Raw genomic sequence first — 25866 nt, forward strand, 5'->3', positions numbered from 1 at the left:
TTGTTTTCCTATTTGGGTAATAAATTGTCCCAGTACCATTTATTGAAAGGTTCAATTTTTTCCCCAGAACTTTGCAAAGGTTCCACTACATATGAAAGTGCCACATAAGTCTGGGTTTCCTTTTGGGCTTTCGAGTATGTTCCATTGGTCAAATTGCCTATCACACTATTCTGTGCTGATTATTATAAATGTATTGTAGTTCTTCCTATCTGGTAGAGCTAATACTTTCACGTTTTTCCTCTCTTTTTTCTTCAGGAGTCTCTTGGTTGTTCTCAGGCATTTGATCTTCCATTTAAATTTAAAATCAGCTTGTAAAGCTCTTTCTTAAAAGTCTGTTGGGATTTTGATTAGAATTTTATATAATCTATAGGTCAACTTGGAAGAATTAACATTTTTATAATATTAGGCTTTCTATTTATAAAAGTGATTACCTATTATTATTTATATTTTAAAATAAATAAAGTGTTATAATTTTCTGCACATCAGTCTTACACACTTACACTTACACACTTAATTTATTCCTAAGTACCACATATTCTTTTTTTTTTTTTTTTTTTTGGCCGTGCCACATGGCATGTGGGATATTAATTCCCTGATCAGGGATTGAACCCGCACCCCCTGCAGTGGAAGCATGGAATCTTAACCACTGGACCGCCAGAGAAGTCCTGTAAGTACCATATATTCTTTGTTACTCATGTAACATCTTTTCAGAATTGTGTTTTAAAACTTTTTGCTTATATATAATTGCAATTTTGATTGCCAGTATTATATCCACCTTGCTAAATTCTATTGTGTTAACTTATTTGTACATAACTCACAGTTTTCTACGAGAATAATCACATGCCAAAAAAAGATGGGAGTCTGGTTTCTTCCTTTCCAATTCTTATACTCTTTGCATCTCTTTCTTTCCTTGCTGTACTGGCTGGGTCTCCAGTATAATGCTGTATAGTAGCAGTAAAAGTGGGCATCTTTGTCTTGTTCCTAGTTTTAAATGTAACGCTTCTACTGTTTTACTGTTAAGAATTATGTTTGCTGTAGGTTTTCATACTCTTTAACAGATTCAAGAAATCCTTTTCTATTCATAGTTTGCTAAAAGTTTTATCACAAATGAGCTTGGAATTTATTAAGGGCTTATTTGACATCTATTGAAATTATGTGGTTTTTATCCTTCAATGCATTAATGTGGAAAATATATGAATAAACTTATTTAAAAGCCACTTTATAAGAGGTATAATTGACACACAAAAAGCTGTACACATGTATACATCTTAATGAGTTTGGCATTAAGTATACATCCATGAAACCATCATGACAATCTATGCCATAAACAAATACATCACTTCCAAGTTTCCCCCACCCTCTTTATTTATCATTAGTTTTGAGTGTTATAAAACCACTGTACATAATATCATATTCTGAGCAAATTTTTAAGTATATAATACAATATTGTTAACTATAGGTACTATGCTGTACCCAAGATCTCCAGGATTTACCCATCTAGCATAACTGAAACTTTGTATCCATTGACTAATACCTTCCTGTTTTCTCCTTCTCCAGGCCTCTGCAACCACCATTCTACTCTCTTCTATGAATTCGACTATTTTAAACTTCTCATGTAAGTGGTGTTCTGTAGTATTTGGTCTTCTGTGTCTGGCTTATTTCAGTTAACATAATGTCCTCCAGGTTTATCCATTGTCACAAATGGAAGGATTTCCATATTTTATAAGGTTGAATAATATTCCACTGTGGGTATATACCACATTTTCTTTATCCTTTCATCTGTTATGGGCACTGAGGTTGTTTCCATGTCTCAGCTATTACAAATAATGCTACAATGTATATGAGGTCACAGATCTCTTCTATAGTGATTTCACTTTGTTTTGATATACACCCAGGAGTGTTATTGCTAGATCATAAGGTAGTTTTATTTTTAATTTTCTGAGGAACCTCCATACTCTTTTCCAAAGTGGCTGTACCAATTTACATTCCCACCAACAGTGCGCGTGGGTTACCTTTTCTCCACACCCTTGCCAACACTTGTTATCTTTTGTCTGTTAAATAATAGCCATCCTAAGATGTGTGACATGACATCTCACTGTGGTTTTGATTTGCACTGTTCTTGATGATTAGCCGTGTTGAGCATCTTTTTGTATACCTATTGCCTATCTGTTTGCCTTCTTTGCAGAAATGTCTATTCGGTTCTTTTGCCCATTTTCAAATTGGGTTATGTGTTTTTTGCTATTGAGTTGTAAGAGTTCCTTATGTTTTTTGGTTATTAACCCTTTATCAAATACATAGCTTGCAAATATTTTCTCCCACTCCACAGGTTGCCTTTTTATTTTGTTGATTGTTTCCTTTGCTATGCAGAAACTTTTTAGTTTGATATAGTCCCACTTGTCTATTTTTGCTTTGGTTTCCTGGGCTTTGGTGTCATACCCAAGAAATCATTGAAGAAACACTTAATGTTAACTTACCTTTGAATCCCTGGAATACATTCAATTTAGTTTTGACGCACTGCCTTTTGTATAGATTGCCAAATTTTATTTTGCTACTATTTTAATTAATATCTTTGCATTTATACTTATGAATGACATCACTTCTTGTTTCCACTTGGGCTCATAGAATGGAATTGTGGAGTAGTCTCTCCTTTTGTATTCTGTGAAAGAATCTGCATGAAATTGGAATGATTTGTTCTTTGAGAGTGTTGTAGAATTCTCCTAGAAAGCCATCTGGGTCTGGTGCTTTCTTTGTGTGAATGAATTTATAAATTTATAAAAGATTTGAGGGATACAATTAATAAGGCTGACTCTATAGAAAATACACACTAAACCTTGTGCCTAACAACTAAATGGGACACATTCTTCTTAAGTGAACATGGAACTTTTATAATATATTACCATGTTTTATGCCAAAAGTAAGACTCGGTCATTTTCAAAGAACTAGCAATATTGAAAAGATTAATGAAATAAATAATATCTAATAAGATGGACACATGCCAGCCCTTTCATAAATGAAAATGCTATAGAAATATCCTAATGTGATGTTAGAGTGTCTCTCTGTGAGTCTAACAATTTTTGCTTTATATTTTGTGAGGCTATTTTGTGAAGTGGGTACGTGTTTAGAATTATTGTGTCTTCCTAGTGAGTTGAGACTTTTATTTAATGACTTTTTATGCCTAATAATCTTTGAATTAATTTTTTCTGTATACATTTACATGCATGAACCACACGTGTTTATTTTCTAGCACAGTTCTAATGTCAAAGAGCTGGCCACACTGGATACAAAAATAGACTTTCATTTGTCAAATATCTGATTATTTTTGACAACTTTTAGAAGTTGGTTGCTCATTTTTATTCCACCTTTTATTTCTTTAAATAGTTCATATAGTAATTTATATTCTGTATCTGATATTCCTACATCAAATAATTAGGTGCTTAAATTTGATTGCTAGCTTGCTTTTGCTGACTCTCCCTCATGGTGATTTACGAGCTCCTATTGGTTGACCTTGATGAATTGGGAACCTGGGGGTGGGGGTGGTGCACTACAGTGAGGATACCTTGCAGTATGCAGGCTTTGCTTTTGCTTCTGCTGAAAGTCAGGGGATACTACTAGCCTGGGAGGATTGTAGACCCCTCAGGGGGCCACTGGCTTAATCTAAGAATCTCGGGCTTGGCTTGTCTAATTACCCTTGACAGTCATGTTCCAGTAAATCTAGAGATAAACAGTACACAAGTATATACAGACATAGTATATCTGATAGTGTATAAGGTAACTATTCTACAGCACTTCATATCCTCCTCGTCCCATCATTCACTCCAGCTACTGATGTCATCATGGATTTCTTCCAAGTTTTGACCAGCTTTGTGCTGTCACAACCTCACGGTGATTCACTCGTTTTGAAGGTTGGGTCAGTTTCCAATATTTTACTCTTTGCACTTTCAATGTCATGAAATAGCTCCAATACTTCTTTTAATGTGAAGTTTTTGCCAGTCTTCATGTATCTCTTGCTTCTTTCCCCAAAATTTATCTAAGAAGTCATGGCATGTGGTACCTACAAGAAGCTGCTTAATTCCTGGGCCTGTGAGGTAGCTGATGTCCATGGGGCTACTTCTGACCTTGGGGGCTGGGAGCAGATGGATAAATGTGTCCTCATCCTTAAGGTGGAGAGCTTAGGTGGGGCTCTAGTCTATCAAGATTATTAAGATTAATGGCCTTATAAGAAGAGAAAGCGAAAGATCTCTATCTCTCTCCTTGTGTGCAAGCACACACACAAGCATGGGAGCGTGAGGGAGATTACTGACACCTACGAAGCAAGAAGAGATGCATCAGAATGAAATCTACCTTGCCAGCACCTTGTTCTTGGACTTCTCAGCCTCCAGAACTGTGAAAAATAAATTTCCGTTTTTTTAAAATCACCCAGTCTGTGATATTTTGTTATGGCATTCCAAGCTAAGACAAGGTGTTTTATTTCTTTGTTAAAAAAAAATCCTATCAAGAGTAGTTTAAACTCCGCTTGCCTTCTTTGCATCATACAACTTAACGATACTGAGCCAGCATCTCTTCTATGGAAAATTGTCATTCCCTTTTCTAAGTATGAATCAGCTTCCAACATTTTATCCTTGAGTTTCAATGTCATGAAATATCTCCAAGAGCTCCTTTAATGTGAATTTTTTTGCTGATGTCACTTCCTCTAGGACACGTTCCTATTTTCATCACAATCCCTTTCCTCATTTATGTGGATAAGTTTGCCTTCACTAAGTCCCTCTGACTGTACATCTATGTAGGTTAAAAGACGACATGTCTATCGTTTAATCATTAGAATCCTACATCTGAAAACTATTAGCTGTGTGATTTGACAAATTACTTATTCTGATTTTTTTGAGTCTTTACATCTTCATTTGTAAAGTGGAGCTAATAACAGCACTTAGCATTGTTTTTGTTTTGTTTTGTTTTTTGTTATTACTCATTAGGCACTTTTACACCAGGTAGGATGCTAAAAATGTTAATATGGTAATGCCTAGGAAACATTACATTTAATATTTCTTTTCTTTATAGATGTTAGTGTTTTCCATATTATTTGGTAAATGTGTATTTTTTAAATTGATGTATATTTTATTTACAATATTGTGTTAATTTCAGGTATGCAGCAAAGTGATTCAGTTATATATATATATTTTTTCAGATTATTTTCCATTATAGGTTATTATAAGATATTGAATGTATTGATAGTTCCCTGTGCTATACAGTAAATCCTTACTGCTTATCTGTTTTATATATAGTAGCTTGTATCTGTTAATCCCAACTTCCTAATTTATTCCTCTGCCCTTGCTTTTCCCATCTGGTAACCATAAGTTTGTTTTCTGTGACCGTGAGCCTGTTTCTGTTTTGTATAGAGATTTTTAAGTTTCCACATGTAAGTGATATTATGTAATATTTGTCATTCTCTGTCTGACTTACTTCACTAAATGTAATATTCTCTAGGTCCATCCATGTTGCTGCAAATGGCAATATTTCATTCATTTTTATGGCTGAGTAATATATTCTTTGGATTTTTTTGGACTTCCCCCAAAGATGGCTTACATGTTTAAAAGACACTCTGCTCGCCTCAGTTGCTATTTACCCATAAGATTAGAACACCATTCAGAAAAGTCATGACCTGCAAATGAATATGAACGGTCCCTTTTCATATGGCTTATTTTTAAAGAATAATTAAAATAATTAGTGGTTAAGTGTACTTGTCTCAATGTTTCTTGTGACCTTTCCACTAAGGTTACTAGAAATGAACCAATGCATACAAGCAAGTCAAAATAATATCACCTAAAAATGGCTATATCCTTGATTTATAAAGCCTCTTGCAACACAATACTTAAACTAAGAAACACCAACTTTTAAAGTCCTGCCGCCAGTTTCTGTAGAGTAATGCTGTCTTACTATAATTTCTATTATTTTAACTTTTTCTTATCTATTTATAATTTATTGAGCAATCCACAAAAATGCTATATTTTTAAAATTTATTTTTAACATTTTGATTGGAGTATAATAGCTTTACAATGGTGTATTAGTTTCTGCTGTATAACAAAGTGAACCAACTATATGTATACATATATACCCATATCCCCTCCCTCTTGAGCTTCCCTCCCACCCTCCCTATCCTACCCCTCTAGGTGGTCACAAAGCACTGAGCTGATCTCCCTGTGCTATGCGGCTGCTTCCCACTAGCTATCTGTTTTACATTTGGTAGTGTATATATGTCCATGCCACTCTCTCACTTCGTCCCAGCTTACACTTCCCACTCCCTGTGGCCTCAAGTCCATTCTCTACGTCTGCATCTTTATTCCTGTCCTGCCCCTAGGTTCTTCAGAACCATTTTTTTTTTAGATTCCATATTTATGCGTTAGCATACGGTATTTGTTTTTCTCTTTCTGACTTGTTTCACAGACTCTAGGTCCATCCACCTCACTACAAATAACTCAATTTCGTTTCTTTTTATGGCTGAGTAATATTCCATTGTATATATGTGCCACGTCTTCTTTATCCATTCATCTGTCGATGGACACTTAAGTTGCTTCCACGTCCTGGCTATTGTAAGTGGAGCTGCAATAAACATTGTGGTACATGACCCTTTTTGAATTATGGTTTCCACAGGGTACATGCCCAGTAGTGGGATGGCTGGGTCATATGGTAGTTCTATTTTTAGTTTTTTAAGGAAACTCCATACTGTTCTCCATAGTGGCTGTATCAATTTACATTCCCACCAACAGTACAAGAGGGTTCCCTCTTCTCCACACCCTCTCCAGCATTTATTGTTTGTAGATTTTTTGATGATGGCCATTCTGACCAGTGTGAGGTGATACCTCATTGTAGTTTTGATTTGCATTTCTCTAATGATTAGTGATGTTGAGCATCCTTTCATGTGTTTGTTGGCAATCTGTATATCTTCTTTGGAGAAATACCTGTTGAGGTCTTCTGCCCATTTTTGGATTGGGTTGTTTGTTTTTTTGATATTGAGCTGCATGAGCTGCTTGTAAATTTTGGAGATTAATCCTTTGTCAGTTGCTTCGTTTGCAAATATTTTCTCCCATTCTGAGGGTTGTCTTTTTGTCTTGTTTATGGTTTCCTTTGCTGTGCAAAAGCTTTTAAGTTTCATTAGGTCCCATGTGTATATTTTTGTTTTTATTTCCATTCGTCTAGGAGGTGGGTCAAAAAGGATCTTGCTGTGATTTATGTCATAGAGTGTTTTGCCTATATTTTCCTCTAAGAGTTTTATAGTGTCTGGCCTTACATTTAGGTCTCTAATCCATTTAGAGTTTATTTTTGTATATGGTGTTAGGGAGTATTCTAATTTCATTCTTTTACATGTAGCTGTCCAGTTTTCCCAGCACTACTTATTGAAGCGGCTGTCTTTTCTCCATTGTATATTCTTGCCTCCTTTATCAAAAATAACGCGACCATATGTGCATCGGCTTATCTCTGGGCTTTCTATCCTGTTCCTTTGATCTATATTTCTGTTTTTATTATTGACTTTATAATATATACTTCCCTAATCAAATACTAATGAAAACTTTAAGTCTCCAAAAATCACATATTCTCTAGAAATTTACTATTTTGATAAACAGTTTATTGTTTGAGCTGCAAAAGGGGAACTGGCATGTATACGTGGGCTTCTTCTTTAACTTAAGCATATGCTAAGAAAAGGAAGCCACATAGGTGTTTCTTCTACATAGAATTGGTTTTAGGATTGTAATGCAAAAGGCCACTTTGAAAAGATTGTTTTCTAACTTTAATCAGACCTTCATCATATTTAGGAAATATGAAAAAAAAAAGATTGTTGCATTAAAAAGTTTGTTTTTTAAATGAATATAAAGCATGGGTTAGTCATTCCTGACAATTTGATGAGATAAGGGAGGTTAAAAAAAAAAACCACACACAATCTAGCTGCTATCACTCTTGACTTAAATCTATAATTTTTCTGTGTTCTGTTTCCATGAAGGTAAGTTTCAGGTGAAGAATAATAACTCTGAATAGAGTTATAACTCTGTGAACAATAATATCTTCCATCTAATCAGAGGTTTCTTTGAATAATTATCTTCTTGGCTAACCTGGAACACTGAGATTATATATTTATAAAATATATTACATATATTATATACATATATAATAGATTATAAATATATATAATCTCAGTGTTCCAGGTTAGCAGTTATAAAAAATATATTTTTAATATAAATATATTATATATATATGTATATAGTGATATATGTAAAATATAGGAAACTTCAATCATTATAATATTTTAGGTAAGGTAGCCATACTGGCTAAAATAAAAGCAATGGAAAATAACATGGGTTAGGAGCCCTCATATATTTCTGATGTGAGTGTTAACTGGCAACCACTTTTGGAAACTGACATTTTCTACCAAAGATGAAAACATGCATGGTCCATGACCCAAAATTTCCACTCCTAGGTACATTCACCACAGAAATGTGTACATGTTCATAAAAGATATGTATTTGAATATTCATAGCAGCATTATTTTTAGTAGCCCTGAACTGGAAACTATGCAAATGCTCATGCCACTGGAATGGATTCATAGCAGTATATTCACTCATCAGCAATAAGGATGAACCATCTGAATGTCATGCAGTCTCATGGATCAGCTTACAAACTCAATGCTGAATAAAAGTCAGACACACAAAAAGTACATACCATATGATTCCATTATATAAAGTACAGTGTAGGCAAAATTAGTCTATCTTGTGAAAAGCCAGAAGAGTTGTTATTCTGGGGGTTAGGGGAGTCATATCTGAACAAAAGCATGAAGGGGCTTCTAATGTGCTTGTTTGTGAGTGCTGCTCACACAGGTGTATACAGTTTGTGAAGCTATATTTAACTGTACACTTCCATGTGTACATTTCTCTCTGTAAATTATAGCTAAATAAAAATGTAGGCCTATAAAATAAAAATAACATGCTTGTGACAAGATAATTTCATTTGCTCACTTCACTTTATACACTGTCTTTATGTTAATTTGAGAATAAACAGCTGTGTACTTAATAACAAGACTATCTTCTTCCTTCCGGAATATTCTTTAAAAATTAACTAGTGATACAGTCGCAAAAATCTAGTTCTTCTACAAAATGGATGGAGTAGTGTTTTCATAGCATTGCAGTAGCATTGTTGTAGTTCTGCCACTTATTTTCCTGATAGGCTTAACTAGGTTAACACACCTGAAGACTGCAAAATAAATATTTTGTACCCCGCTTCAGAAAGGCATTTTATTGCACAAACATTAAAATCTGTTCCTCTAGAAAATATAGCATAGTGAACTGGATTTGCATACTATTGAGGTTTAGGGTCAGAACTTTGCTCTTAAAATAAAAAGTATGTAGAGTCGAAATTACCCCTGAAAATTCTCCGATAATGTGACAGAGCAGAGATTGAATTACAACTCACAACCCTACAAGATAGATGATTTTTCCTCTAACACTATTTTGACCATTTTTTCCTCTGATTTACTATGAGATAAAGGAGGTGGCTTGCATTTAGAGCCATATTACTAAAAAGAAACAAAAATATCAAAATCACATCCATCTCAGAGGCACCTGGAGCTGTAATTACCTGAGCTAACAGTAGATTTATAGTCCCCAAATCAGAGTTCCAGTAGGACACATATTCGTTGTGTAAAATGGCTGGCTAGTTATCCATAATACTTAAATTATTTTCTCTTTCATTCTCTCCCAATCCCCAGATCTGGCCCCTCTGTGGTGCACCCATAGTTGAATTCACAAAAAGTAATCCCAGATATGGAACTCCACTGTACTAAGAAAAGGCCTGAACTTTATAGCCACACAGACCTGGATTAATGGCCTGGTCTGTCACTCACTGTCAATTGATGAAACTTAGTTTACTGATCCGAAAAATGGGAATGATATCTTACATTGTAGTGGTAAACCTGAGAGATAAATGTATATAAACACCTCATGAGTTGTATAGTATCTGGCACATTTGGAGTTCTCAGTAAATTACAACTTTTATTACTGTGGTAGAAGGATATGAAAACAAATAAAAGATATGGAATTAGTATGACATATTCCCAAAACAGAGTTAAAATTAATTACTCTTTTCTAAAACTTTTTGGAAAACAATTTAAAAATTTTAAAATACATACATTTCACCCAACTCAGGGTCCTTGCCATAAAGCTCAAGACCATGTGACACAAGGGGTTTCCTTTCAAGGGCTCATTCTTTTGGAAGACTGACTTTGAAGGCCTTCCAGCACGAGGTGGAGTCTATTTCCCAGCCCCTTGGAGCTGGGTTGGCTTGTGGTGTGCCTGGCAAGAGAAGGCAGTAAAAGGGGCAGAACGCCCCTTCCAAATTTGGGCCTCAAGAGATCACTTGAGCCCCCACTTTGTTTCTGGGTACTCTGCCTTGGTCATGGAACAACCTCTGGCTAGCATGCAGGAGTTGGGAAGACAATGTGAGTCACAGGCCAGTCAGCCTAATTGTGATCCCAGATATACGCATGTGAGAGCCCAAACTAATAAGCAGAGCCAACCTGCAGCTCTATCATGGTCACTCCCAAATGGCCGCACACACGTGAGGGAGACCGGCCCACACTAGGACAGCCCAGCAGAGTCATGAACCAAATAAATGCTTGTTATTTTAAGTCATCACATTTTGGGTGGTTCTTTACTCAACTGTACTTAACTGACACAGACCATACCCTTTTTTTCATCAGTTCTTCAAAATTTTCTTTTAACCCTAAATTATTAGTTGCATTGAGGCTCAGCTACAACTTAGTATTCCTATATATTATGTATTGTTACATAACATAATATATCATGTCTTGTAACAATACATAATATATAGGAATACTATATATTATATTACAATAGCATGTTCAGAGAGCCCACAAGATTCCAATGAGACATTCGTACACACAAACCTGGAGTTGGTTTTATAAACATGCCTCAACGTGCATCAGAACCTTCTACATTTCCTTCTCAGTGGAACTCCTGTAGACCTACAGTGATAAAGCCAATGCTTAGACAGTAATTAACAGTTTGATCTGGTCATTTTCCATCTGTCACATTATAAAAAAAATTATTTAATCAACATATGTACAAGAGATTTTTGTCAAGGTATTGGGGTAGGCACCTTATTATTGATGTATAATTAGGAGACACCTAATTGAGGAGATCAGCTTTAATATCAGCTTAGTCCTGCGAATAATTACGTAGGAGAAGTTACTTTTAATCTTATTTTCAAATTTAAATAGGCACATAGAGTGAAACTTAAATTTGTCTTCTTCCCTCTGCCTCATTCTAAAGGCAATCTCATTGCCAACGCCTATGCATCCTTTCAGAGATACATAATGTATACATAATGTATATATAATGTATATGTATACATAATGTATACATAATGTATATGTATACACAAAACTATATGTATGTATACATAATGTATATATATACACAAAAGTATATGTATGTATATTTATGTGTATAGATGTATACTTGCTCCCCTTCTTGCTCCTTTGCATTTTACAGTTTATCTTGGGAATCACATCATATCAGTATAGACAGATTTTAAGGTGGAACCTTCAACAAGACAAGCCAAGTCAAGGGATACAGAGGTTAATGCTATTGGGTGACTGTGGTGACAAGTCTTCCAGTGTCTGGAAGGCTGTTAAAAACTTCAGATTTTCGATTCAACTTTCAAATTTTTTTATTCCTTTCATTGAAGAAAGAGACAGGGTATGATTTCCAGAAAGTTGGGGGTCATTAGAGATCACTTCTTCCCCTCCGTATAAACCAACACTTAATGAACTTATACTATGTGTTGAGCTCTGCAGGAGTCACTGATTTTAATAAAATTAGCCCCAGAATATGAAAGAGCAGAAAGGATTGAGCTTCAAGTTGAATCAAGTTCCTTTAAGTATATAATTCTTTAAAAAAAAAACCAAAACATTTTATTGCCTTAATGATATTAGCAAGTCTTATGTTTTCTAAGAACGCCTATGTGAGGAATCAATCCACATCCTTAGATTCTAAAGAAGGCAGCTGTGCTATTGAATGTCAAAATGTCTGATCTATAGACCAAAGCCCGGAAGTAATTAGATCATTCAGGAAGTGATGGTGCTGATACAAGCCCTCAGTTCAAAGATCAAAGGCCATGACTACTCAGAAGCAGAGTTACACAACTCAGGACTCTACATCTTTCAGAGTTTTGTTTGTGGCTTGATGACTGCTCTTCTTGAAATTAGCCTTAAAAATAGTTTAATGTACCAAGCCCACACATCTAAATTCCTTTATGCACCCAGGATGGAAAAAAATCAGAGATACAGTTCCTAAATTTTTGAAACAGTTTTCAGTCTATATTACATATTGAAGAAATACAAGTTGTTTGGGTTTTTTATTTGTTGGTTTGTTTTCATTTTACCACCCACTTCAGGTGACACTAGCTAAGTCCTAAAGACATCAAGTCAATAAGATAGTAGCAAGTTATTACAAGAAATTGAATCTGCAGGTCTTTTCTACATAATCAGATTAAATTCCGGGTGCATTTTCTATCATAAAAATTTCAAAGCACTTAAAATCTGGGACAAATTTTTTCAGCAATGTTACAGGAACTAATGTGGGAGGAAGAAAGGGAGGGGAAGGTACAAAAAAGGGAGGGGAAAGAGGAAGAGGGGAGAGGAAAGAAAGGAGAAGGGTGTGGAGGAAGAAGGGGGCAGGATGAGGGCAGGAGGGGAGGGGAGGGGAGAGAGGAAGGAAGGAAGAGAATGAACCAACTTAACTTACTCCCCAAACTTCCTTCCATGAAGAAGCAATTCTGTTAGAGAGAGACTCTTAGATTGCTCTGAGGGCTAGAAAATATTCTTATCTGGACTTTAAATTGGAAGATTACTGTGTATGCTGGTTTTATCACAGATGAAGCAGCAAATTTTCTTAGAACACCGGCAAATGGGCTTCAGAGAATTGTACACTGAAGACACAGTGACTGCTACAAAAATAATGCTTTGGGTTTATTTCTGATTAGATGAGAACCTATAAAACACGGACCGTTTCCAAAGAGAAATCTGAATCAAAAATTCTGTCTGAGGAAACATTGACATGAACATCTGGGAAGGTAGGGGTGGTAAACAGTTCACACTTTTTTCCCCTCTATTATATTTTCTCTTCCTGATAATTTTGGGAATAACATCATGTCCTATATTCCTCCACTTACTGTTAATGCTCTGAACTTTCTGTTCCTGCCTGGCAGGGATCCATCAATCCACAATATTTCCACTATTAAATCTATTTCTCAATATAGGTCACTTGAGTCAAAATTACTCAGTTATGGATAAAATATAACCCTCCACTAGAGGGACATATTTTTATCTCAACATCGAAGAGTTGCCTTCTTAATATTCCCCAGTGTTAATGGAGGTTACACTCATAACTCTTCTGGAAGAGACTATAATTCAGAAATATACTCTCCCCTTGATAATTAGGCATGACTTGTATTAACATAAAACGAGAATTATGTGACTTAGAGGAGGCAAGCTCAGACCCCTTAGTTTAGACTAATGGTGAAAGTTGCAACTTCTCCATATTGTGAGAGTCTCCTCTGAAAGCATACCAGCATCTATGAAAATGCCATCATTACTTCCATAGCTGTTGCCTAGAGCCCAAACAGTGAGAAAAAAGTTAAAAGAAGCTCTATATCAAGTCTGTATGTTGTCAGTGTCACTGAACATCCCTCATCCTTTATTTTAAATAATGGCATATTCTATTTCCTAGTAAGGGAGACTCACTTTGCTATTATACAGTTGACCACAAGTGATAGATTCATTTTCTTAATCATAATCTCTTATTGTTATTTACAGAAGGGCCATGTGAAGATTTTACCCCAAATCCTAATTTAAGTTTAAATCACTATAACTATGAACTATTTTTCACATTTAGCAAGATAAAAATGCAAATTTGGGCATCAATCAGATGCTTAACGAAGACCGTAACACTTAGACAATTCCGATTAAAAACTAAGTCTCTATAATATTGAAAAATCCACTGCATGTTCAAGTGGTACACTGTAGATATTATTTAGGAATTTTTACCTTTAAATCCTCAGGTTTTCCTGTTCATGTGTTACATAATCAAACACAAGGCATATTATCCATATCACCTGTTTTAAAAACTAACGTTAAATACAAGCCCCACCAATTGAGCTCATGGATTTACCAGGCACCTTACAAGAACAGTTCATTCAGATAGAGAAGCTTTTTAAGTAAACTCACATATGGAATTCACCTGGGGGTGGACGATTGGGCTAAATAAGACACCAAACAGAACCCAGAGGCCCTACCATGTATAAAATAAATCAGCTAATGTATTTTACTCCTAGCAAAGTGTACTCACTAATGACTTATTTACTCTTATTTTAGACATACTTTGAACAATTTTAGTTATTTCATTTCCCAGTACAAAGGCTATTGTAAAAGACAAATGATAAAGGGAAGGGGAGCTGGTAAGACACACTTTGAGCAAGAAGTGGTGTCTAACACTGAGGGAAAGGAGAGAATAATATAGCATCTGACACAGGTAATCAGAAGTATAGCTCTGTGGGATCAGGAAGTGCATCTCATGACACCACTGTTGTCCATAGAGTTCAGTAACAGCAAAAAGATCATCCTAAGGTATCTTACACAAAACACAAAATTCTGTTCAAAATACTGTTTAAGTTAGCAGGGAAAGCTATAAATCATTGTATTAATAGAAAGGCTTTCATTCTATGCCTAAGTTTTTGCTGTCACTGTTAAGGTTTTACTCATAGAAGAGATAACTATAATTAGCAACCAAGTTGCCTATGAGGACTCAGACTTTCCAATATCATAGGGTCAACAAGGTTATTGTGTGTGCTTGGATCATGAACTACCAGGAATCTATTTCTTTCAACCCATATTGAGCCCCTATCCCAGGCAAGACACCTGCTAAGGAAGATGCATTGGGAAAGAATGACCTTATTAAAAATACTAGATAAACTTTCTCATCCATTCAACTTAATTAATTCATTAATCCAGTCACTAATTACAGTGGCTCTTAGAAATGTTTTAAACCTATGCCTACATCCTCTTCCTCATCCTATCAAAACACAGCTTTAACGAGGAAAATGGATTACAATGATGATAGCAAACACTTACCTAGCACTAGGTAAGTTTCAGGCACTGTTTTAAGCCCTCTATATATTGCTGCATTTAGTCCTTACACCTTCCTGAGAAATAGGAAAAATTATCACTCTTATTTCAGAGATGAGGAAATAAACAGAGAGATTAGGAAATTTTCTCAGGATCTCACAGTTAGTAAGTAGCGGAACCAGGTTTCAAATGCCAAAGTCGCTCACAGGGAGGAGATAATCAGCATAACCATGAATAAGGATTTTTAAAGAACATTAACGATATATTTTAAGTATCATGAATGCCAATTATCCTAGATCTGGAACTATCAATGTGGTATACCTAAGTTTAAATAAATGTATAAAACTCTCCAAAATTTGTCATAGTTTGTTCCAAGGTATTGGCTTTGCCTAGAACCAGTTCAAATGCAAACTGCCTCAGTGGGCCTGAATGTCAGAAATATCAGATAGCCTTATATGCAATGGCCTAATAATATTTTCTGTTAAATCTAGTTTATTATGCAATATTCAACTTTTACCATCAATAATGGATCATGAGAATTAAAATTTCAAATAAATAGAAAAATACAAACCATACAAATGAAAACAAATAATAAATGCTAGAGAGGGTGTGGAGAAAAAGGAACTCTCCTAAAATGTTGTTGGGAATGTAAACTGGTACAGCCACTATGGAGAACAGTATGGAGGTTCCTTAAAAAAACAAAAAATAGAGCTACCGTATGATCCTGCGATCCCACTTCTAGGCATATATCCAGGTAAAACCATAACTTGAAAAGATACATGCACACCAATGTTCATAGCAGCACTATTTACAATAGCCAAGACATGGAAGCAACCTAAGTGTCCATCGACAGATGAGTGGCTAAAGAGGATATGGTATATATATACAATGGGGTATTACTCAGCCATAGAAAAGAATGAAATAATGCCATTTGCAGCCACATGGATGGATCTAGAGATTATCATACTAAGTGAGGTAAGGCAGACAAAGACAAATATCATACGATATTGCTTATATGTGTAATCAAAAAAGAATGATACAAATGAACTTATTTACAAAACAGAAACGGACTCACAGACGTAGAAAACAAACTTAAGGTTGCCAAAGGGGAAAGGTGTTGGGGGGAGGGATAAATTAGGAGGTTGGGATTAACATACACACTCTACTATACATAAAATAGATAACAAACAAGGACCTACTATATAGCATTGGGAATTATATTCAATATTTTATAATAACCCATAAGGGAAAAGAACCTGAAAAAGACTATGTACATACACACACCTATACATATAACTGAATCGCTGTGCTGTACACCTGAAACTAACACAATACTGTAAATCAACTATACTTCAATAAAAAAGTAATGAAAACAACTGTATGCATGAGAAAAGGGTCTTTCTCAAATTAATGTTAGAAACACTGGATTCTTTTGGTTGCACATGGCAGAAACCTATATCAAACTGGTTTTAGGCAAAAGGAGGTGTGCAGGACATGTTTCATTCACTCATGACACTGCAAAGTCACAGGTTCAGCTGACTGCAGCAGCACGAACACTGTCCCTAGGGCTCTGTTGTACTTAGCTTTTAATTCTTCTACCATGGTGAGGGCTGCATTCTCAGGCTTTTCCAACAAGGCTCAAAAAGCTGCAAGTCACTCCAACACTAACTTACATCACTGAGTTGCTAAATCTCAGGTAAGTTTCTAATTGGCCTGGCTTGGATCAAGAGCCTCTCTTGATCTAATCACTGCAGCATAGGGATCAAACATTCCAACTGGGCCTGCCTGCCTGCCTGTACCTTCAGGGGATTCACTGCCTTACTAGGACCCCCATTGACTGGGAAAAGGGCAGTTGCTCAAAGGAAAAATAGGATGTTTTGTTACCTGAAGAAAGGGGAAGATATTCTGGACAGGCAGAAACAACATTTGACTGCTACTGTCTGGATGCACATCCCTCCCCGAAAAAAGCTCACATTGCATGAAGGTAACAACTGCTTTGTACAGAGGATGAATCAGGTGTCAAGCACTGTGCTAAGCATTTCACATGACTCATTTCATTTAATCCTTATAATAATCTTGAGGGAGACACTACTGTCATTATTTCCAGGAATGATACACAGTGATGCACCATTTTATCTACACCAGCTATTCATACCAGGACTCTTTAATTGCCCTATGCCCCTTTCAATTAATTGGTTCCCATGCACTCCAGCTGATCTATTTTGAATGACCAATCTTGGTTATTTCCAACACTTCTATAAGGCAACTGAGGCTCACAGAGTCTCATAATTCAAGAAGTACAAACCCACTAGTAGGTACTCAGTAAATGTTATTATTAGCGTTAATTACATCAGAGCATAAACATGACAAACACAAGGTCATTATATTTTAATTGTTTAAGAGCTTCACTGAGATATGCTTTACATTTCATAAAATGCACCCATTTTAACTTGTCACAGTCTGACAAGTTTTGCCCAAATACACAGCCTTGTAACTACCATCTACCTAAGACAGAGAACATTTCTCCCATTTCAGTAAGCTTACCCCTTTGAAATCACTTCTCTCCCCTCACGCCTGGCAACTGCCAATGTGCGTTGTCACTGTAATTTTGCCTTTTCTAGAATAGCATATGAATGGAATCATAAAGTATATAATCTTCTGTACCTAAGTTGTATTATTCAGCATAATGATTTTGAGAATCATCTATATCATTGCATGTATCAATAGGTTGCTCCTTTTTACTGTGGAATAGTATTCCATTGTTTGGATACATCACATTTTGTTTATCCATTCACCAGGTGATGGAAATTTTGCTTTACTCTAGTTTTTTGATATTATACATAATGCTGCTATGAAATCCTAGGATAGACCTATGTTTCATTTTTCATGGGTAAATACCTAGGAAAAGAGTTGATGGATCATTAAAACAAGTGAATATTTAACTTTATAGGAAACTGCCAACCTGTTTTCAGAATGGCTGTGACATGTTTATATTTCCATAAGCAATGAATTAGAGTTCCATTGGCTTCAGTCTTGCCAAGATTTAGTCATCATTAGTCTTCCAAATTTTAGCCATTCTAGTGGGTATCAAGTGATTGTTCTTTGAGAATTTAATTTTCATTTCCCTGATGACCAGTGATATGGAGCATGTACAATGTCTTTATTGGTCATCATGTATCTTCCTCAGTGAAGTGTCTGTTCAAATTTTTGCCCATTTATTATTGGGTTCCATGTTTTCTAAGTTCTTTACATATTCTGAACACAAGTCCTTAGTCAGATATATGGCTTTGCAAATATTTTCTACTAATCAATTACCTTTCTATTTTTTAACAGAGACTTTCAAAGAGAAATTGTTTCAAACTTTGATGAAGTCCAATTTATCAATTTTTTCTTCTGTGGTTCATGCTTATAGTGTCATACTTAAGAAATCTTGGGTTAAACCAAGAATGCAAAGATTTTTTTCCTGTTTTTGTCCTGAATTTTTATGGTTTTAGGTCTTACATTTAGATTTATGATTCATTTCCATTCAATTTGAGAATGGCATAAAATAAGAGTTGAGATTTTCCCCCATACAGATATCCAGCTATATTACTTTTCTATGGTTATAGGGAATTGACACAAGATTACTGGTTTAAAACAACACCAATTTATTACCTTACAGTTCTTTATGTTAGAAGTACAGTGTAGATCTCACTGAGTCAAGATCAAGTTGTCAGCAGGGCTGTGTTCCTTTCTGGGGGCTCTAGGGGAGAATTCACATCCTTGTCCTTTCTAGCTTATAAAGGTTGCACACATTCTTTGGCTCATGGCCGTCTTCCTTCATGGTTTCTTTAAAACCAGCAGCATTGGACCCAGTGTTTCTCACCTTGCCATCTCTCTGGTTCTCTTTTGCCTCCTTCTTCCTCCTTTAAGGATCCTTATGATTATACTGGGCTCAGCTTGATAATTCAGTATAATCTTCCTATGTTATGGTTAACAAAGTTAATTCCATTGCAACCTTAATTTCTCTTTGCCATGTAGCCAAACATATTCACAGGTTTTGGGGATTAGGATGCAGGCATTCTGGGAGGCATTATTTGCCCACCACATCAACTATACCAGGACCATTTGCTGAAAAGACTCTCCTTTCCCCCATTGAATGAACTTGGCAACTTTGTTGAAAATCAGTTGACCATGGATGTGTGGATCTATTCCTTTTCTCTACTCTGTTCCGCTGATCGATTTGTCTATCTTTTAAACGTGACCATGATATGTCTTGTTCATGATAGATTTCTACTAAGATTGATATTAAGTTTTGAAATCAGGTAGTACAACTCCTTCAACGTTACCCTTTTTCAAAGTTACTTGGGCAATTTCAGGCCCTTTGTATTTCCATATAAATTTAGAAACAGCTTGTCACTTTCTACAAAAATCCTGACAGAATTTTGGTGGGAATTGCAATGAATCTATATATCAACTGGAGAATTGACATCTTAATAATATTTTGTCTTCAATCTGTGAACATATTATCTCTCTCCATTTATTTAGGTCTTCTTTAATTTATCTCAGTACTGTTTTGTAGTATTTAGTATACAGGTCCCACATATCAATCTTTGTTCAATTTATTCCTAAGTACTCTGCTTATTTCAGGTGTCATTGTAAATTCAATTGTACTTTTAATTTCATTTTCTAACAATTCATTACTGTTGTTTGAAATACAGTTCACTTTGTATATTGACCTCATGCGCCATGAAGTTACTAAACTTACTTGTTCTAACAGCTTTTAAAATATATTTCTTAGAATTTTACATACATGATAATGTCATCTGAAAATAAAGATAGTTTTCTTTCTTCCTTTCCATGGATGCCTTCTGTTTCTTTTTCTTATCTTGTTGCACTGATTTGGACCTCCAGTATAATATTGAGTAGAAGTGGTGAAAGCAGACATTCTTCACTCATAGCAGACCTTAGGCAAAGCATGCTTAATATTTTTCTAAGTATGATGTACTGTGAATTTATTGTAACTGCTCTTTACCAAGTTAAGAAAGTTTTTTTTTCTAATGCTGGTTTTATGAGAATTTCTATCATGAATGGGTGTTAAATTTTTTTCAAATATTTTTTCTATGACTATTGAGATGATCAAACAGTTTTTCTACTTTATTCCATTAATATAAGTTACATTGATTGATACCGAATGTTAAACAAATCTTGGATTCCTGGCATTAAACTTTCTCGTTTGGAATGAACTATTCTTTTTATATAGTGCTGAACTTGATTTGCTAATATAACATTAAGGATTTTTGCATCTATATTCATGATAGATGGTCTGTAGTTTTCTTGAGATATCTTAATCTGGTATTGGTGTCAATGCAATACTGGCTCCATAAAATGTATTGGGAAGCGGACTCTTCTATTTTCTGAAAGAATTTATGAAAGATTGGTATACTTTATCAAATGTTTGATAAATTTCACTAGTGAAGCCAGATGGTCCTACTTTTTTCTTTCCTGGAGCTTTTTAAAATTATGAATTTAATGTCTTTAATGTACATACGGCTATTTCCTCTTGAGGCTGATTTAGCAAATTGTGCTTTTCAAGGTGTTTGTCCATTTCATCTAAAGTGTCAAAATTAATGGCATAAAATTGTTCATGATATTCTCTTTCTTGATTTCTCCTTTTATTTTTATTATTTCATCATTGGGACTTGTTTTATAGCCCTGTATTAGTGTTTCTTTGTGAGTGTTCCACGTGTTCATAAAAAGAATGTATATTCTGCTGTTTAGGTATGACTATTTTATAAATGTCAGTTTGGTCAAGTTGATTCCTTACTGTTGTATATCCTTACTGTTGTTCTCTTTATTCTATCAATTACTGAGGGGAATATTGAAACTTTTAACTATACTTGCTACTAACTGTTAAATTGTCTATTTCTTCAGTTCTGTCATTTCTTGCTTTATTAGGTATACAGAATCTATAACTGTTTCATCTTCCTGTTGTATTGATCTTTTTAGGATCAAATATCTCTCCTTGTCTCTATTACTCCTGGTCTTAAAGTCTAATTTATATGATATTAGTATATCCATCCCCTTCTTCTTATGCTTACTATTTGAATACTGTATCATTTACCATCATTTTACTTCCAATTTATTTATGTACCATATATATCTCTTGTAGATAGAATATGGTTGGACCTTTTTTCTTTAATCTAATGCAACAAGCTATGCCTTTTAATTAGAATAGGTAATCTATTTATATCAATGTGATTGTTGTATAGCAGTATTTTAATCTGCCATTGTACTATGTACTTCCCATTTGTCTCATCTCCTTTTTGTTCCTCTCTTCTTTCTTTCCTATCTTCTTTGGTTTTCTGAAAATATTTTTGTAAGTCATTTTAATCCCTATTAACTTTCGACTATATTTCTTTGCATTATTTTTTATTGGTTGCTTAGGAATAACAACATGCATTGTTAACTCATGATAATCTACTTATATTTAATATTGAATTATGACTTTTTAAAATAATCAGAATCTTGAAACAGTATAATTCCATTTACCCACCCTCCTCTGTGCCATTGTTGTCATATATCTTAATACATCTTATACATCTACACTGCATTTTTTAAGAAATTAAGAGAAGAAAAAAATTACTTGTATAACCTCTTATATTTCACCACATATGTATATTTTCCAGTGCATCTCATTTATTTCTGAATATCCATGTTACCATCTGGTGTCAGTTCCTTTGAACCTAAAGATATTCCTTTAGTATTTCTTGAAGTGCTAGTCTGCTACCAATACGTTTTCTAAATTTTTGTCAAAAACTTCTATCTTATTTTCATGTTTATAGAACACTTGCACTAACTATAGATTTCTTGACAGCCATGGGGGGGGGGTTTTTTGGTTGGTTGGTTTCGTTTGTTTTAATTATTCTACACTTTGAATATGTAAGTCCAATGTCTTTTGGCCTGCATCATTTCTGGTGATACGTCAGCTGTTGATCATATTGTTGGTTCTCTGCACGTGATGTGTTTTTATTCTCCCACTGCTTTCAACATTTTCTGTCTTTGGTTTTCAGGTGTTCTACTATGGTGTACTGATACTGAGATAAAACTGTTGGTTATATGTGAGTGTGTGTGTGTGTGTGTGTGTGTGTGTGTGTGTATTTGAGCTTCATTGAGCTTCCTGGATTTCTAAGTTAATGGGTTTTCTTTTGCAAATTTAAGAAGATCTGACCAATCTTTTTTCAGTTTTTTTTTTTTCCTTTTCTCTCACTTTGCCTTGTGTGACTCCATTTGCACATATATTAGACTGTTAAATATTGCTCCACAGTTCTCTGGGGTTTTGTTCATTTTTGCTAAATATTTTTCTCCATGCTGTTCAGATTGGGTAATTTCTACTGATACTTTAATTTCACTGATTTTTTTTTCTTTTGCTATTTCAAATTTTCTGATGAATTCATATAGTGAGGTGTTTATATCCAGTATCATACTTTATAGTTCTAAAATTTTCATTTGCTTTTTTTCTTCCAGATTATATCTCTCTGTTGAAATTTCCTATCTGTTTACTCATTAATTATATTTTCCTTTAATTATCTGAATGTATTTTAAATTGCCTTTTTGAAATCTTTGCTCAATACATTGTCAGGGTCCACTTAGTTTCAGTTTCTATAGACTGTCACTCACAGTTAGGCAAAGAAGCACTTTCCTGCTTCTTTGCATATCTAGTAATTTTTGCTTTGAGACTGTATGTTGTAGATTATACTTTGTAGTGACTCTGGGATATTCTGAGGATGACTGGTTTGTTTGTTTTATTTTTTTGTTCCAGCAGGCAATTTACTTGCCCAGAATCAACCTGTGAAATAGTCCTCCCTACAATGTGCAGCAGCTGGTGTTTGATCAATTTTCTTTGGCTTCCAGCTGCTGCTTGTTTGGCTCATGCCCTGGGAGTCTCCCTGTGCCTGCAGAGTTTAGCTGTCAGCCAAAAATTTGGGTATACTTTACATTTAGATTTTAGGGCTCACTCTGCGGTTATTTGGTTTCTGGGGGCTTTCCTCTAAATTTCCAGATGTTTTTCCAGCCTCAACTTCATACCTCTGACACTTAAGATAAGGAAGTGTCCTGCTTTCTGCCACTTGAGTTTTGTGTGTTTGGGAGAACACACTCAGCCAAAAATGCAGCAAAGTCACAAACCTCACCAGCAGTGGTTCTGAATTTTAGTGGCAGCTGATTCTCTAGTTTCTATTTCACTTTTTTCTAGGCTGTCTTAATTCCAAGCATATGTAGTTTTGTGGTGAGTTAGGAATTTGAGGAGAGTTTATACTCAGATTTTGGACATTAGCACCTTTGGAGCTCTTCCACTTTCAAAAGTTCCTCTTTGAAGTTCAGACGTTTCTGTGCTCTGAACTCTATCACCTGCTCATTCATACTGGTAAGGGAGGTTAGGGTAGTTTTTATTGAGATAAGTGTAAATTACATGAAGTTGTAAGAAATAATAAAGAGAGATTCCATGTATACTTTACTCAATTTCCCTCAATAAGAACATTTTGGAAAGCTACAATACAATATCCCAAACAGGGTATTGACACTGATACAATACACTTACCTTCTCCACATTGGCCAATTTCACTTGTGTTTGTGTGTGTGTGTGTTTCCGTCTATTAAATTTTATCACTTGTGTTGTAGGTTTGTGTATCCACCACCACAGTCAAGATACTCAACAGTTTTATCACCACAAGGATCCCTAGTGTTGCCTTTTATGACCATATCCACCTCGCTCCCATCGCAACCCTTCTTAACCCCTGGAAACAACTAATCTGTATTCCATTTCTAGAATATTGTCATTTCAAAATATTATATGAATGGAATCATATATTATGTAATCCTCTGGGATTGACTTTTTTTACTTAGCATAATTCCCCAGAGACTCGTCCAAGTTGTGGGCTATATCAATAGCTATTTTCTTCTTATTGTTGAGTAGTATGCCATGGAATAAATACATACACATTTTGTTTACTCTTTACCTGTTGAAGGACATCTGGCATATTTCCAGTTTTTAGCTATTATGAATTAAGCTGCTTTAAACATTTGTGTATAGTTTGTTATTTTTGTGTATATGAACACAGGTTTTCATTTCTCTGGGACAAATGCCCAAGAGAATAATTTCTGTATCATATAGCAACTGAATGGTTAGTTTTTAAAAAAACTGTAAGCTGTTTTCCAGAGTGACTGTACCATTTCTCATTCCCATCAGCCTGAGTGATCAAGTTTCTCCATCTCCTCATCAACACTTGGCGTTGTTACTCTTATTTTAGCCATTGTAGTAAGTATATAGTGATATCTCATTGTGGTTTTAATGTGTATTTTCCGGGTACACTCATACCTAGAGTATATAGATAACCTTAACAAACAATCAATAAGAAAACAAGCAAAAGACATGAAAATACATTTCACAGAAGAGGATATACAGATGGCAAATTCTAGAGATGAATCTTTTAAAACTATTTTCTGCAAGAGGAATTACCTGACACTTTCATGTCACCATTACTGCATTGAAATTACATAGAAAAACATGTATAGCATAGGTATAATGTAGAATTTCACTATATATTTGAAGGTAGCACTATTTGAAACAAAAACAGGCTCTGTATAGATAAAAGACGAAAAATAAATATACCAAAAGATACAACGATTATCTTTGATGATACTAACATGAGTACCTTTTGTCTACATTCCATTTCTTTGTACTAGTGGGTGGATAGAAAGGTATCCTCTATAATGACTAAATTATTTCAGCATTTTTATTAGCTTACAACTTAATTATTGCTCAAAATATGTTTCTCAAAAAGGTTAATGAAAATTCCAACTTGAATATTATGTATGGTCACAGAAATGTCTACCTATTCCTGAATTCAACTTTGAAAAGGTAATACATTTCTCTAAATCTCTTGAAATTATAAGTAACTTCAGATAGGAGAACATATAGATTTTCTATTATTAAGCATGTGTTTGGGTAATGCTTCCTGATAGATTTAGTGGTATCATCCATACAAATAACATGCACATAGCACATTATTAACTATAGTAGCATCTCATGAGTAATTTGTGCAAGTTTTAATCATCTTTTAAAATAAGGACTTTAAGGCTAGCTTTCTAAAATATTGCAATTAGTATGCAATCAATCAAGGTGAAATACATGTAAGGAATATTATCCAAATATAAGATATTTTTTGAGTTGAACATTTTCTAAAGTAGCTTCATAAATGATAAATAAAAATTAAGTAATGAACTAAAATTTTATGAACATTTAGGCAAAGTCTCTTAGAATAAGCTGGGCCCTGGACAAGTCTTTCTAATTTGCTAAAGATGATACATTCAAGTTACAGTGAGTCAATTAGAATTTCCTATAAATGCAGCGAACACTCTGGATTTGCTTAAACAAATCTGCATAATCCATTTAAAGTTTATTTTGGTTCATTTTTCCCCCCCAGGACTAACAAAAAAAATTTGCCCTCCCCCCAAATCAGTAAATCCAGCATCTCAAATTCAGTCTTGTAGGCTCAGTTATTATACATAACATACCAGAAAGTTTGGCTTTTAAATTTATAAAAGTTCATAAACACCTATAATTAAAAGAGAAGTAAAAGTGACTTATTAGATAATCAAGCCATTCCCATGCCAAGATTGCAAAATTCTGAAATCCCTAGGTG

General features: G+C 34.7%; 1 protein-coding gene and 1 long non-coding RNA gene across 5 annotated transcripts in view; one reads left to right on the forward strand and one right to left on the reverse strand.

Annotated features, from left to right (window-relative positions):
- The window catches only part of LOC137773880 (uncharacterized), a 47138-nt gene extending 44143 nt beyond the window's left edge, over positions 1 to 2995 (forward strand). The window contains exons 3-4 of the long non-coding RNA XR_011075740.1: positions 601 to 667; positions 1558 to 2995. This is a non-coding gene — a long non-coding RNA (uncharacterized lncRNA). The remainder of the gene's footprint in view (positions 1 to 600; positions 668 to 1557) is intronic.
- Positions 1 to 25866, reverse strand: part of TAFA1 (TAFA chemokine like family member 1) — a 773964-nt gene that overhangs the window by 516047 nt on the left and 232051 nt on the right. The window lies entirely within an intron of this gene.

Source organism: Eschrichtius robustus, chromosome 12 (assembly GCF_028021215.1).
Source record: "Eschrichtius robustus isolate mEscRob2 chromosome 12, mEscRob2.pri, whole genome shotgun sequence".
Classification (NCBI taxonomy): Eukaryota; Metazoa; Chordata; class Mammalia; order Artiodactyla; family Eschrichtiidae; genus Eschrichtius; species Eschrichtius robustus.